Raw genomic sequence first — 10,517 nt, 5'->3', positions numbered from 1 at the left:
GGAGCCTCTCAGGATAGTTATGCTAGGTTCCAGTCTGAAAGCATAACATTATCAGTGTCAGGGATTGCTTCTTGCCCATGGGATAGGTCTCAATTTGATGCACTCACTGGTTGGCTACTTCTTCAATTTCAACTCTACCTTTGTCCATGTATTTCTTGTATGCATGGTACATTTTGGATTCAAGGTTTTGTTGGTGGGTTACTGTCCTCATTCCTCCATTGTTATTACTGCCTGGCTAGAGGAAGTGGCCACTTTAAGATTCATAACCCCATTGCTAGGAGTCCCAGCTTGGGCCATTACCATAGATATCTTGGGGCAGGCCTGACCCTGGTCTCAGATGTGTCCTATAGATGTCCCTATACAGATTTTCATTCTCTCTTTCCTTCTCTCCCTACATGTGATCCTCGTAATGCTAAACACCTCACCATCCTCTGTCCCACTCATCTCATTTCCCTCCTCAATATTCATTTTGTTTTCCCTATTGAGAAAAATTCAGCCATCTTCCCTTGGGCCTTCCTTGTTATTTGGCTTTTCGGGGTCTGTGAATTATAGCATGGTTATTCTTTATTTATGGCTAATATCTACTTCTAAGTGTGTACATACCTTTTGACTCTGGATTACTTCATTCAGGATGATATTGTCTAGTTCTATGCACTGGCCTGTAAAAGTCATAATTTCCTTGTTTTTAATAGTTGAGTAGTATTTCATTATGTATATATATGGAGCATATTTTCTGTATTCATTTGTCAGTTATGGAGCATCTAGATTTTCTCCAGTTTCTCAGTATTTCAAATAAAGCTGATATGAACACAATTGAGCAAGTGTTTTTCTGGGAAGGTGAAGCATCTTTTGGGAATATTCCCAGGAGAGCTATAACTGTGTCTTGAGATAGAAACATTCCCAGTTTTCTTAGACGCAGCCAAATTGATTTCTAAGGAGTTTGTACAAGTTTGCACTCCCACCAGAAATGGAAGAGTGTTCCCCAGGTTCCACATACTAGCTAGCCTTCTCACTATTTAACACCATTTACACTTTCTACTAGTTATCAATAGTACAAGCTGTGTACCAAATTTTTGAAATAAGAGTTCATGGAGAAAATTAACTTCAAAGCATATAGATTGTTAAATTGGCCAATGAAATGTTCTCTATCTTTAAGTTTATTACAGATACCATTGGTTAATTTTTTTTTCCAATTTACTTTGACATTCTCCTAACAGTACTCCATACCAATATTATCAAACATGGGATTAACATCGCTAACATAATTGTAACTGATGCAATCCCAGTATTAAAAACCTGCTTGCTTATTTTTTCACAACATCCGTTACCAGCTTAAATCACTTTTTTCCCCTAAGAAACTTGCACTGATACTGAATGTAGAGGGAGACTATGCAACCAAAATTCAAATGGTTAAAAAAAAGTCTTTGGATTTCCATCAAGGATAAGTACTTATAGTTCTTAAGTAGATTATTCTCTGATTTGGAACTTCATAGAGTACTCTAAGAAGAATCTAGTAGCCATCAGATAGTCAAACCCCCTTGTACTGGCTGTTTTTGTGTGTCAACTTGACACAGGCTAGAATTATCACAGATAAAGGAGCTTCAGTTGGGGAAGTGCCTCCATGAAATCCAGCTGTAGGGCATTTTCTCAATTAGTGATCAAGTGGGGAGGACCCCTTCTGGGTGGTGCCATACCTAGGCTGGTAGACTTGGGTTCTATAAGAGAGCAGGCTGAGCAATTCGGGGGAAGCAAGCCAGTAAGGAATCCCACCCACCCCCCATGGCTTCTGCATCAGTTCCTACTTCTAGATCTGCTTGAGTTCCAGTCTTGACTTTCTTTGGTGATGAAAAGCAACATGGAAGTATACGCTGAATAAACCATTTTCTCCCCAACTTTTTCTTGGTCATGATGTTTGTGCAGTAATAGAAACCATGACAAAGCACCCCTGTAGTAATTTTACTCAAAGGAGTAACAACAGCTGTACATCTACATGCATAACATGAATATGTACCATTACTTGAAATTAGATCACTACCATATGCACATTCTTATTCATACCCATTACTATAAGTGCTGTTGAGATTGATGGTGGTGGGGAAATGTACTTGCCATCAAGCATAGTGCTGTTTGATTCCATGCCCAGACCCACATGGTAGAAAGAGATTGCCAGCTCCTTCAGGATATCATCTGACCTGTATATGTGTTCTGTGCCACGTACATGTTCACACATACACACACACACACACACACAAAGACACACACATACACACACACACACATACACTCACACACTCACACACACACACATACACACACACACACACTTACAAATGTGATAGTAATAAAATGCTTTGTCATAAGTTTAAGATATAAATAAAGGAGAAGAAAAACTAATGAATATTTCTTAATTACTAAAACTAGCTGAATACAATACTTTCTTTCTCATAGGCAGACTAATAATGTACAGGATTTCTTTGAGTATGTAATTGATCTTAGCAAGGCAAGAATTTGTCTCTAATGTTTCTGAGAATAAAAATAATAGGGAATTATGTTTAAATATGTTGTTTATTATAACTGTCTTCTAGCCTTTCAAAGAAACTTAAAAAAGCCCCTATGCCCATATATTATGCTAACACATATTAGGTACTATTTCATCACTGATGCTGCAGTTTATAAGGTCTCCTTAAAAGCCTCAGAACAGGAGCTAAAAATATACTATGTTTATTGACCTTTTTCATGCTATGTTGCTTTAGTCTCATGTGCTTTGAATGAACAGTGATATTTCTTTCAGAAACTGGAGAGTACATCTCTGTGTTTGATAAGCAACAAAATTAGCAGCATTGAGGTAAGGGTGTAAGTTCACAAAAATAAAGTCTTTTTTTTTTTGGAATTTAATGTTTCCTTGCTCTTTTAAAACTATTACTGGCAAATTTTGCAAGATTCTGTTTCTACTAATGTTACTGAAAAGTTTCTCTATCACTCTTCAGATTATCTATTCATATACAGCTACATTTACAGTATAAATAAAAATATGAACAGGGATATGGATACAGATTACACAGTTTTGGAGAAATAATCTTTTTTCTGTACTCCAGTTTGGCCTGGAAATTATTGTGTAGTACATATTGTCCTTAAACTTTTAGTGAGAATTCTGCTTCATATTCCTAAGTGCTAAAATGACAGCCCTGAGCCACCATTTCTGGTAGTTATTAATATTACTTTGCTAAGCTATACACATAAAAGAAGTGAAGCCTTCAATCATAATCACAGGTTTTAACTAAAAAAAGAAGGCATCTCTGTCCTATCGAATTAATTGTACTATGCATTGGGCACGATTCTAGTTAGAGTATTCCCTGCAAATTATAATTTCTAAATTTTATATGAATTAGATAACAGGTAAATAATATACATAAGAAACATAAGCACGAGAAGGAGGATCTAGAATAAAAACAAGTTTTAGAGAAACATATATGCATTTATAAATTTCCCTAACATAAAATATACTTCAGGTGTCTCTTTCCATCAAGGATGGAATTGTGGCTAGTTGAATCTTACCTAAGTCTTGATATTTCAGCTTTAGAAATAAGTTATTACTTTTGAAGTTGCTGGAAATGGGGATCCTTAGATCTCCAAATATTACAGGCTATTGCCAAAACTATTGGTTGCCTCAAGAACTTGACAGGAAGATCAACCTTATTGCTAAAACTACTATATGGCAGGGTCATAGAACAAGATAAATCAACCCGCTGCTAACCTAGAACATAACTGTTGGCCAGCTGAAAGGTACTGTAAATGATTAAAGAAGAAGGAATTTTACCTAATTTTGAGCCCTGTAAGCTACAATATTGAACAGCCTAGCAAGATATGTGCAGTAGTGGTACAGATCTTACAGAAGTACCTATCTACATTTTAGATCTAATCAACAAGAAAAACAAAAACAAAAATAACAACAAAAAACAAAGAAAAAATCCCATTACTTGGCACCAATACCAGGGCCAAGTCCCTATGGACCAATAATAATAGGTCCTAGGAGAACACTACTACTATTAATTTATGAAAATTCTATTAGACAGGTTCCTAATAATTTATACATGTCTTAGTTAGGGTTTACTGCTGTGAAAAGACACCAAGATGAAGGCAACTCTTATAAAGGACAATATTTAATTGGGCCTGGCTTACATGTTCAGAGGTTCAGTCCATTATCATCAAGGCAGAAGTATAGCATCATTGAGGTAGACATGGTGCAGGAGGAGCAGAGAGATCTTCATCCTGATCTAAAGGTATAGGATAAGACTGGCTTCCACATGGCTAGAAGGATTATCTCAAAATTCACCCCACAGTGATGCACAGCCTTCAAAAAGGCTACACACCTACTCCAAAAAAGCCATACCTCCTAATAGTGCCACTTCCTAAGCCAAGCATATTCAAACCACCACCACTCTCCTAGATTAATGATTTCGCAACACTCATCAGATATTTTTTTTTTCTTCAGAAAATGACATTTGGCACAGACACCCAAAAATTGTTCAAGGTACAGATAATAAGAGAATAGGGGTTCTCAGGCCCATATGAGATACCCATATAACACACCTCTTCCCAAGGTTAAGGAATAATTTCAAAGGAAGCAACAAAAAGCTTGTAAAAGTCAGATGTGCTGAAAGATTACAAGAGAATGGTGTTTTATAGATACAATAAGGCAGCTACACATATGTCTAGACTGATTATAACAGCATGCATAAGACCTACAGAAACTGAAACCAGTGAAAAGTCCAGCATAGAGAGGGGAAGTGAACATAAATGCCTATGAGTTGTTGAGGCATTATTGGCAAATAATAGTTTCTAGGACAAGGAAAGTTGGTTTACCAAAGGAATCTTTCATGACTGCCCCTTGAAATACTCAATGAGTAGCTGAAAGAGTCAGACTCAGATATTTGCACCCAACCAATGGAAGGAAGCAACCTACCCCATTGTTGAATTAGGGAAGGCAGAAAGAAGCTGAGGAGAAGGGAGGACCAACAGTTTCAATTAATCTGGACCCTCAAGATCTCTCAAACACTGGACCACCAAACAGACAGCATACACTAGCTGATATGAGGCCCCCAAAACACATGCAGTAGAGGACTTCTGGGTCTGTGTTCATTCAGAGATGATGCACTTAACCCTCAAGAGACTAGGGTCCCCAGGGTGTTTAGAGGTCAGGTGGGGTGGGGGTGGGGACATACATGTGGAGACAGGGTAGGGTAGGGAGTAAGTGTGAGGTGTGAAATAGACGAACGGTAAACGGGGGGTGAGGAATGGAATATGGAGTGTAAAAAATAAATTAATAATAAAATAAAATAAATTTTAAAAAGATTATGAACTTTGATATGTCAACCATGTTTCAAATGGTTGGCCTCACATGCAAGAATGTATGTGCAGCACACAAATTGAACTCGTTTCTTTTTTATTACTATTATTTTAAAAGAGAACACAAATTTGGATGGGTAGCACAAGAGTGTATTTGATAGAAGTTGTGTGTCAAGGGTGAATGTGATAAAAAAGATAACATATGAGCAACTCAAAGGATTGCTGGCATTTTCGCAAATAATATTTAGATAAAAATATATTCTGTTTCTATAAAAACAACTTCTTGAAATTGCTATGTTGTTACAACATGGAACTTGGGTTAACCTGAATATGTGTTTCCAGATCGTTAGTCACTCATGTTTGGCTCTAAAACAAATTATGTTGCAAGTAATGAAAAGAAAAAAAAAAGATGAACTCTAAGATAATGTGACAAGGACTACTGAAAATCAGTGAACTGTGGCTAGAGAGATGACTATGTTAACATAGTTTATCAGGTAAAGGTGCTTGCACCAAAGCTAGATAACCTGAATTTGGTCACTGAGTCCCACATAGAAGGGTGAGCCAGTTCCCACATACTGTCCTCTGACCATCAAACATGTGCCCACACACACACATATATCCATACCCCCAACCTGCATATATACACAAAATAAATAAATTAATTAATTAATTAAAATTTTAAATGATATTAGTAAACTGATATAATAATTTTATTTAGCACATATATGCTTATGAAAATATATATCATATATAAAAATCATATATATATATAATCACACACACAAACATATATATATATATATATGATTTAACACTATTCAAATAGTGGCGCTAAAACATATAACTTTCACAGTACAAGGGAAAATTTTTTTTAGGAACTGTACTCCTTTCAAAGTCCCTTTCAATCCAAAATTTTCTTGCAACATCAAAAACTACTGCTGAAGCCAACTAATCTCATGTGTATTTAAATGTGTGTGTTAGTGCACATGTGTGTGAGTGAAAGTGTGTGTGTGTGTGTGAGTGTGTGTGCTTGTGTGCCTGTGTGTCTATGTATGTTTAAATTTTGCTTATCTACAGGTAAAATGGATACCCTAAGAAAAGTACTATTGAGACAAAACTCCTACTTTTGCTTTTTTGATGTGGTGATATGAAATATTTCATAGATAATAATCAGCTCTAAACTTCTAATCTGCACTACATGTACAAATTAAATCTATCTATCTCTCAGGGGGTAATGTTAATGGCTGTCATAATTTTCTCCTTAACAACAGGGATGCTCCTGGGGAATGAATGGAGCATAATCATCCATGTAGTTGAACCAAGTACACTATTTTTCTGTGAATGGATTTTCTTGTTATCTCAGCATGCACAGCATGAAAAGTGCATATTACTTCAAGCCTAATACATCTTAGTATATTAACAGTAGTGCATTGAAACCATTTAGACAAAACACTTTATTTTTGGTGATCAGCCATTGAAAATACATCATTGTTTCATTTATCAGACTGTTGATCTCTAGTAATGTTATCATGGGTAAATCTTTTACAAAACTAAAATATAAGACAATGAGAATATTTTTAACTTAAAATTTGAAATCTATGCACTTACTTTTAACATCACTAACCAAACTGTTAAAGACTACATTTTTATTGCTAACACTAGGTATTTATTATGGATTAATGCATATACACTAAATATTTAAGTAGCTGTATATACCAAATATTCTGAATTGATAGTTTTGCCAAAATATATTTAGCTGCCTATATTTTATTACTATATGAGAATATATCTTCTAAAATTCTCTTCTTGCTGCAAATAGAAAAAAAGTAGTCGATCCGGCCACCCTCTCAGCCAGGGAGGACAGGAGTCCAGCTGGGGAGGACAGGAGTCTGCCTGGCACTGGAGTCCTCTGCCTCAGGACCAGGGAGCGCCATCTTGGTTCCGGGACTGTGCCGAACTTAGGAACTTAGTCTGCACAGGTGAGAGTGTGCCCCACAGAAGCTGACAGCTTCTGTGACCTGCCAAAGCAACACAGCATCTGGGAAAGGTCCTGTTTTGGGCCTTCTTCTTCGGTCAAGAGGAGGTCCAAACACCAGGTATCTGTGCACCTTCCCTGTAAGAGGAGAGCTTGCCAGCAGAGAGTGCTCTAACCACTAAAACTCAGAGGAGAGAGCCTGTCTCCCAGGTCTGCTAATAGACAGTAATCAGAATCACCAGAAGAACAATCTGTAAACAGAGACAACTATAACAACTAACTCCAGAGATTACCAGATGGGAAAAGGTAAACCTAAGAATCTTACTAACAGAAACCAAGACCACTCACCATCATCAGAATCCAGCACTCCCACTTCGCCCAGTCAAGGGCACCCCAACACACCCGAAAAGCTAGACCTGGATTTAAAAGCATATCTCATGATGATGGTAGAGGACATCAAGAAGGACTTTAATAACTCACTTAAAGAATTACAGGAGAACATTGCTAAAGAGTTACAAGTCCTTAAAGAAAAACAGGATAACACAAATAAACAGGTAGAAGTCCTTAAAGAAAAACAGGAAAAGACAACCAAACAGGTAGAAGTCCTTAAAGAAAAACAGAAAAACACATCCAAACAGGTGATGGAAATGAACAAAACCATACTAGACGTAAAAAGGGAAGTAGACACAATAAAGAAAACCCCAAATGAGGCAACACTGAAGATAGAAACCCTAGGAAAGAAATCTGGAAACATAGATGTGAGCATCAGCAACAGAATACAAGAGATGGAAGAGAGAATCTCAGGTGCAGAAGATTCCATAGAGAACATCGGCACAACAGTCAAAGAAAATGGAAAATGCAAAAAGATCCTAACTCAAAACATCTAGGACATCCAGGACACAATGAGAAGACCAAACCTACGGATAATAGGAGTGGATGAGAATAAAGATTTTCAACTCAAAGGACCAGCAAACATCTTCAACAAAATTATAGAAGAAAACTTCCCAAACATAAAGAAAGAGATACCCATGGACATACAAGAAGCCTACAGAACTCCAAATACACTGGACCAGAAAAGAAATACCTCCCAACATATAATAATCAGAACAAAAAATGCACTAAAGAAAGATAGAATACTAAAAGCAGTAAGAGAAAAAGGCCAACTAACATATAAAGGCAAGCTTATCAGAATTACACCAGATTTGTCACCAGAGACTATGAAAGCCAGAAGATCCTGGACAGATGTTATACAGACACTAAGAGAACACAAATGCCAGCCCAGGCTACTATACCCAGCCAAACTCTCAATTAACATAGATGGAGAAACCAAAGTATTCCACAACAAAACCAAATTCACACATTATATTTCCACGAATCCAGCCCTTCAAACGATAATAACAGAAAAAAACCAATACAAGGACGGGAACCATGCCCTAGAAAAAACAAGAAGGTAATCCCTCAACAAACCTAAAAGAAGACAGCCACAAGAACAGAATGCCAACTCTCACAACAAAAATAACAGGAAGCAACAATTACTTTTCCTTAATATCTCTTAATATTAGTGGACTCAACTCTCCAATAAAAATACATAGACTAACAAACTGGCTACACAAAAAAGACCCAACATTTTGCTGCTTACAGGAAACTCATCTCAGAGAAAAAGATAGACACTACCTCAGAATGAAAGGCTGGAAAACAATTTTCCAAGCAAATGGTATGAAGAAACAAGCTGGAGTAATCATTCTAATATCTGATAAGATTGATTTCCAACCCAAAGTCATCAAAAAAGACAGGAAGAGGCACTTCATACTCATCAAAGGTAAAATCCTCCAAGAGGAACTATCAATTCTGAATATCTATGCTCCAAATACAATGGCAGCCACATTCATCAAAGAAACTTTAGTAAAGCTCAAAGCACACATTGCACTTCACACAATAATAGTGGGAGACTTCAACACACCACTTTCACCAATGGACAGATCATGGAAACAGAAACTAAACAGGGACACAGTGAAACTAACAGAAGTTATGAATCAAATGGATCTGGCAGATATCTACAGAACATTCTATCCTAAAACAAAGGATATACCTTCTTCTCAGCACCTCATTGTACCTTGATCAAAATTGACCACATAATTGGTCACAAAACAGGCCTCAACATATACAAAAATATTGAAATTGTCCCATGCATCCTATCAGATCACCATGGACTAAGGCTGATCTTCAATAATAAAATAAATAATAGAAAGCCAACATTCACGTGGAAACTGAACAACACGCTTCTCAATGATACCTTGGTCAAGGAAGGAATAAAGAAAGAAATTAAGGACTTTTTAGAGTTCAATGAAAATGAATCCACAACATACCCAAACTTATAGGACACAATGAAAGCATTTCTAAGAGGAAAACTCATAGCTCTGAGTGCCTCCAAAAAGAAACTAGAGAGAGCACACATTAGCAGCTTGACAGCACACCTAAAAGCTCTAGAACCAACGGAAGCAAATTCACCCAAGAGGAGTAAATGGCAGGAAATAATCAAATTCAGGGGCGAAATCAATCAAGTATAAACAAGAAGAACTATTCAAAGAATCAACCAATCAAGGAGCTGGTTCTTTGAGAAAATCTACAAGATAGATAAACCCGTAGCCAGACTCACTAGAGGGCTCAGGGAAAGCATTCTAATTAACAAAATCAGAAATGAAAAAGAGACATAACAACAGATCCTGAAGACATCCAAAACACCATCAGATCCTTCTACCAAAGGCTATACTCAACAAAACTGGAGAACCTGGATGAAATGGAGAAGTTCCTAGACAGATACCAGGTACCAAAGTTGAACCAAGATCAGGCTAATGATCTAAACAGCCCTATATCCCCCAAAGAAAAAGAAGCAGTCATTAATAGTCTACCAACCAAAAAAAGCCCAGGACCAGATGGGTTTAGTGCAGAGTTCTATCAGACCTTCAAAGAAGATTTAATCCCAGTTCTTCACAAACTATTCCACAAAATAGAAACAGAAGGTACTCTACCAAACTCATTCTATGAAGCCACCATTACTCTGATACCTAAACCACAAAAAGACCCAACAAAGATAGAAAATTTCCGACTAATATCCCTTATGAATATTGATACAAAAATCCTCAATAAAATTCTTGCTAACCGAATCCAAGAACACATCAAAACAATCATCCATCCT

This window comes from Mus caroli, unplaced genomic scaffold, assembly GCF_978045245.1.
Source record: "Mus caroli unplaced genomic scaffold, Mus_caroli_1 scaffold_5, whole genome shotgun sequence".
NCBI classification, from domain to species: Eukaryota; Metazoa; Chordata; class Mammalia; order Rodentia; family Muridae; genus Mus; species Mus caroli.
This window is presented reverse-complemented; position numbering follows the sequence as displayed.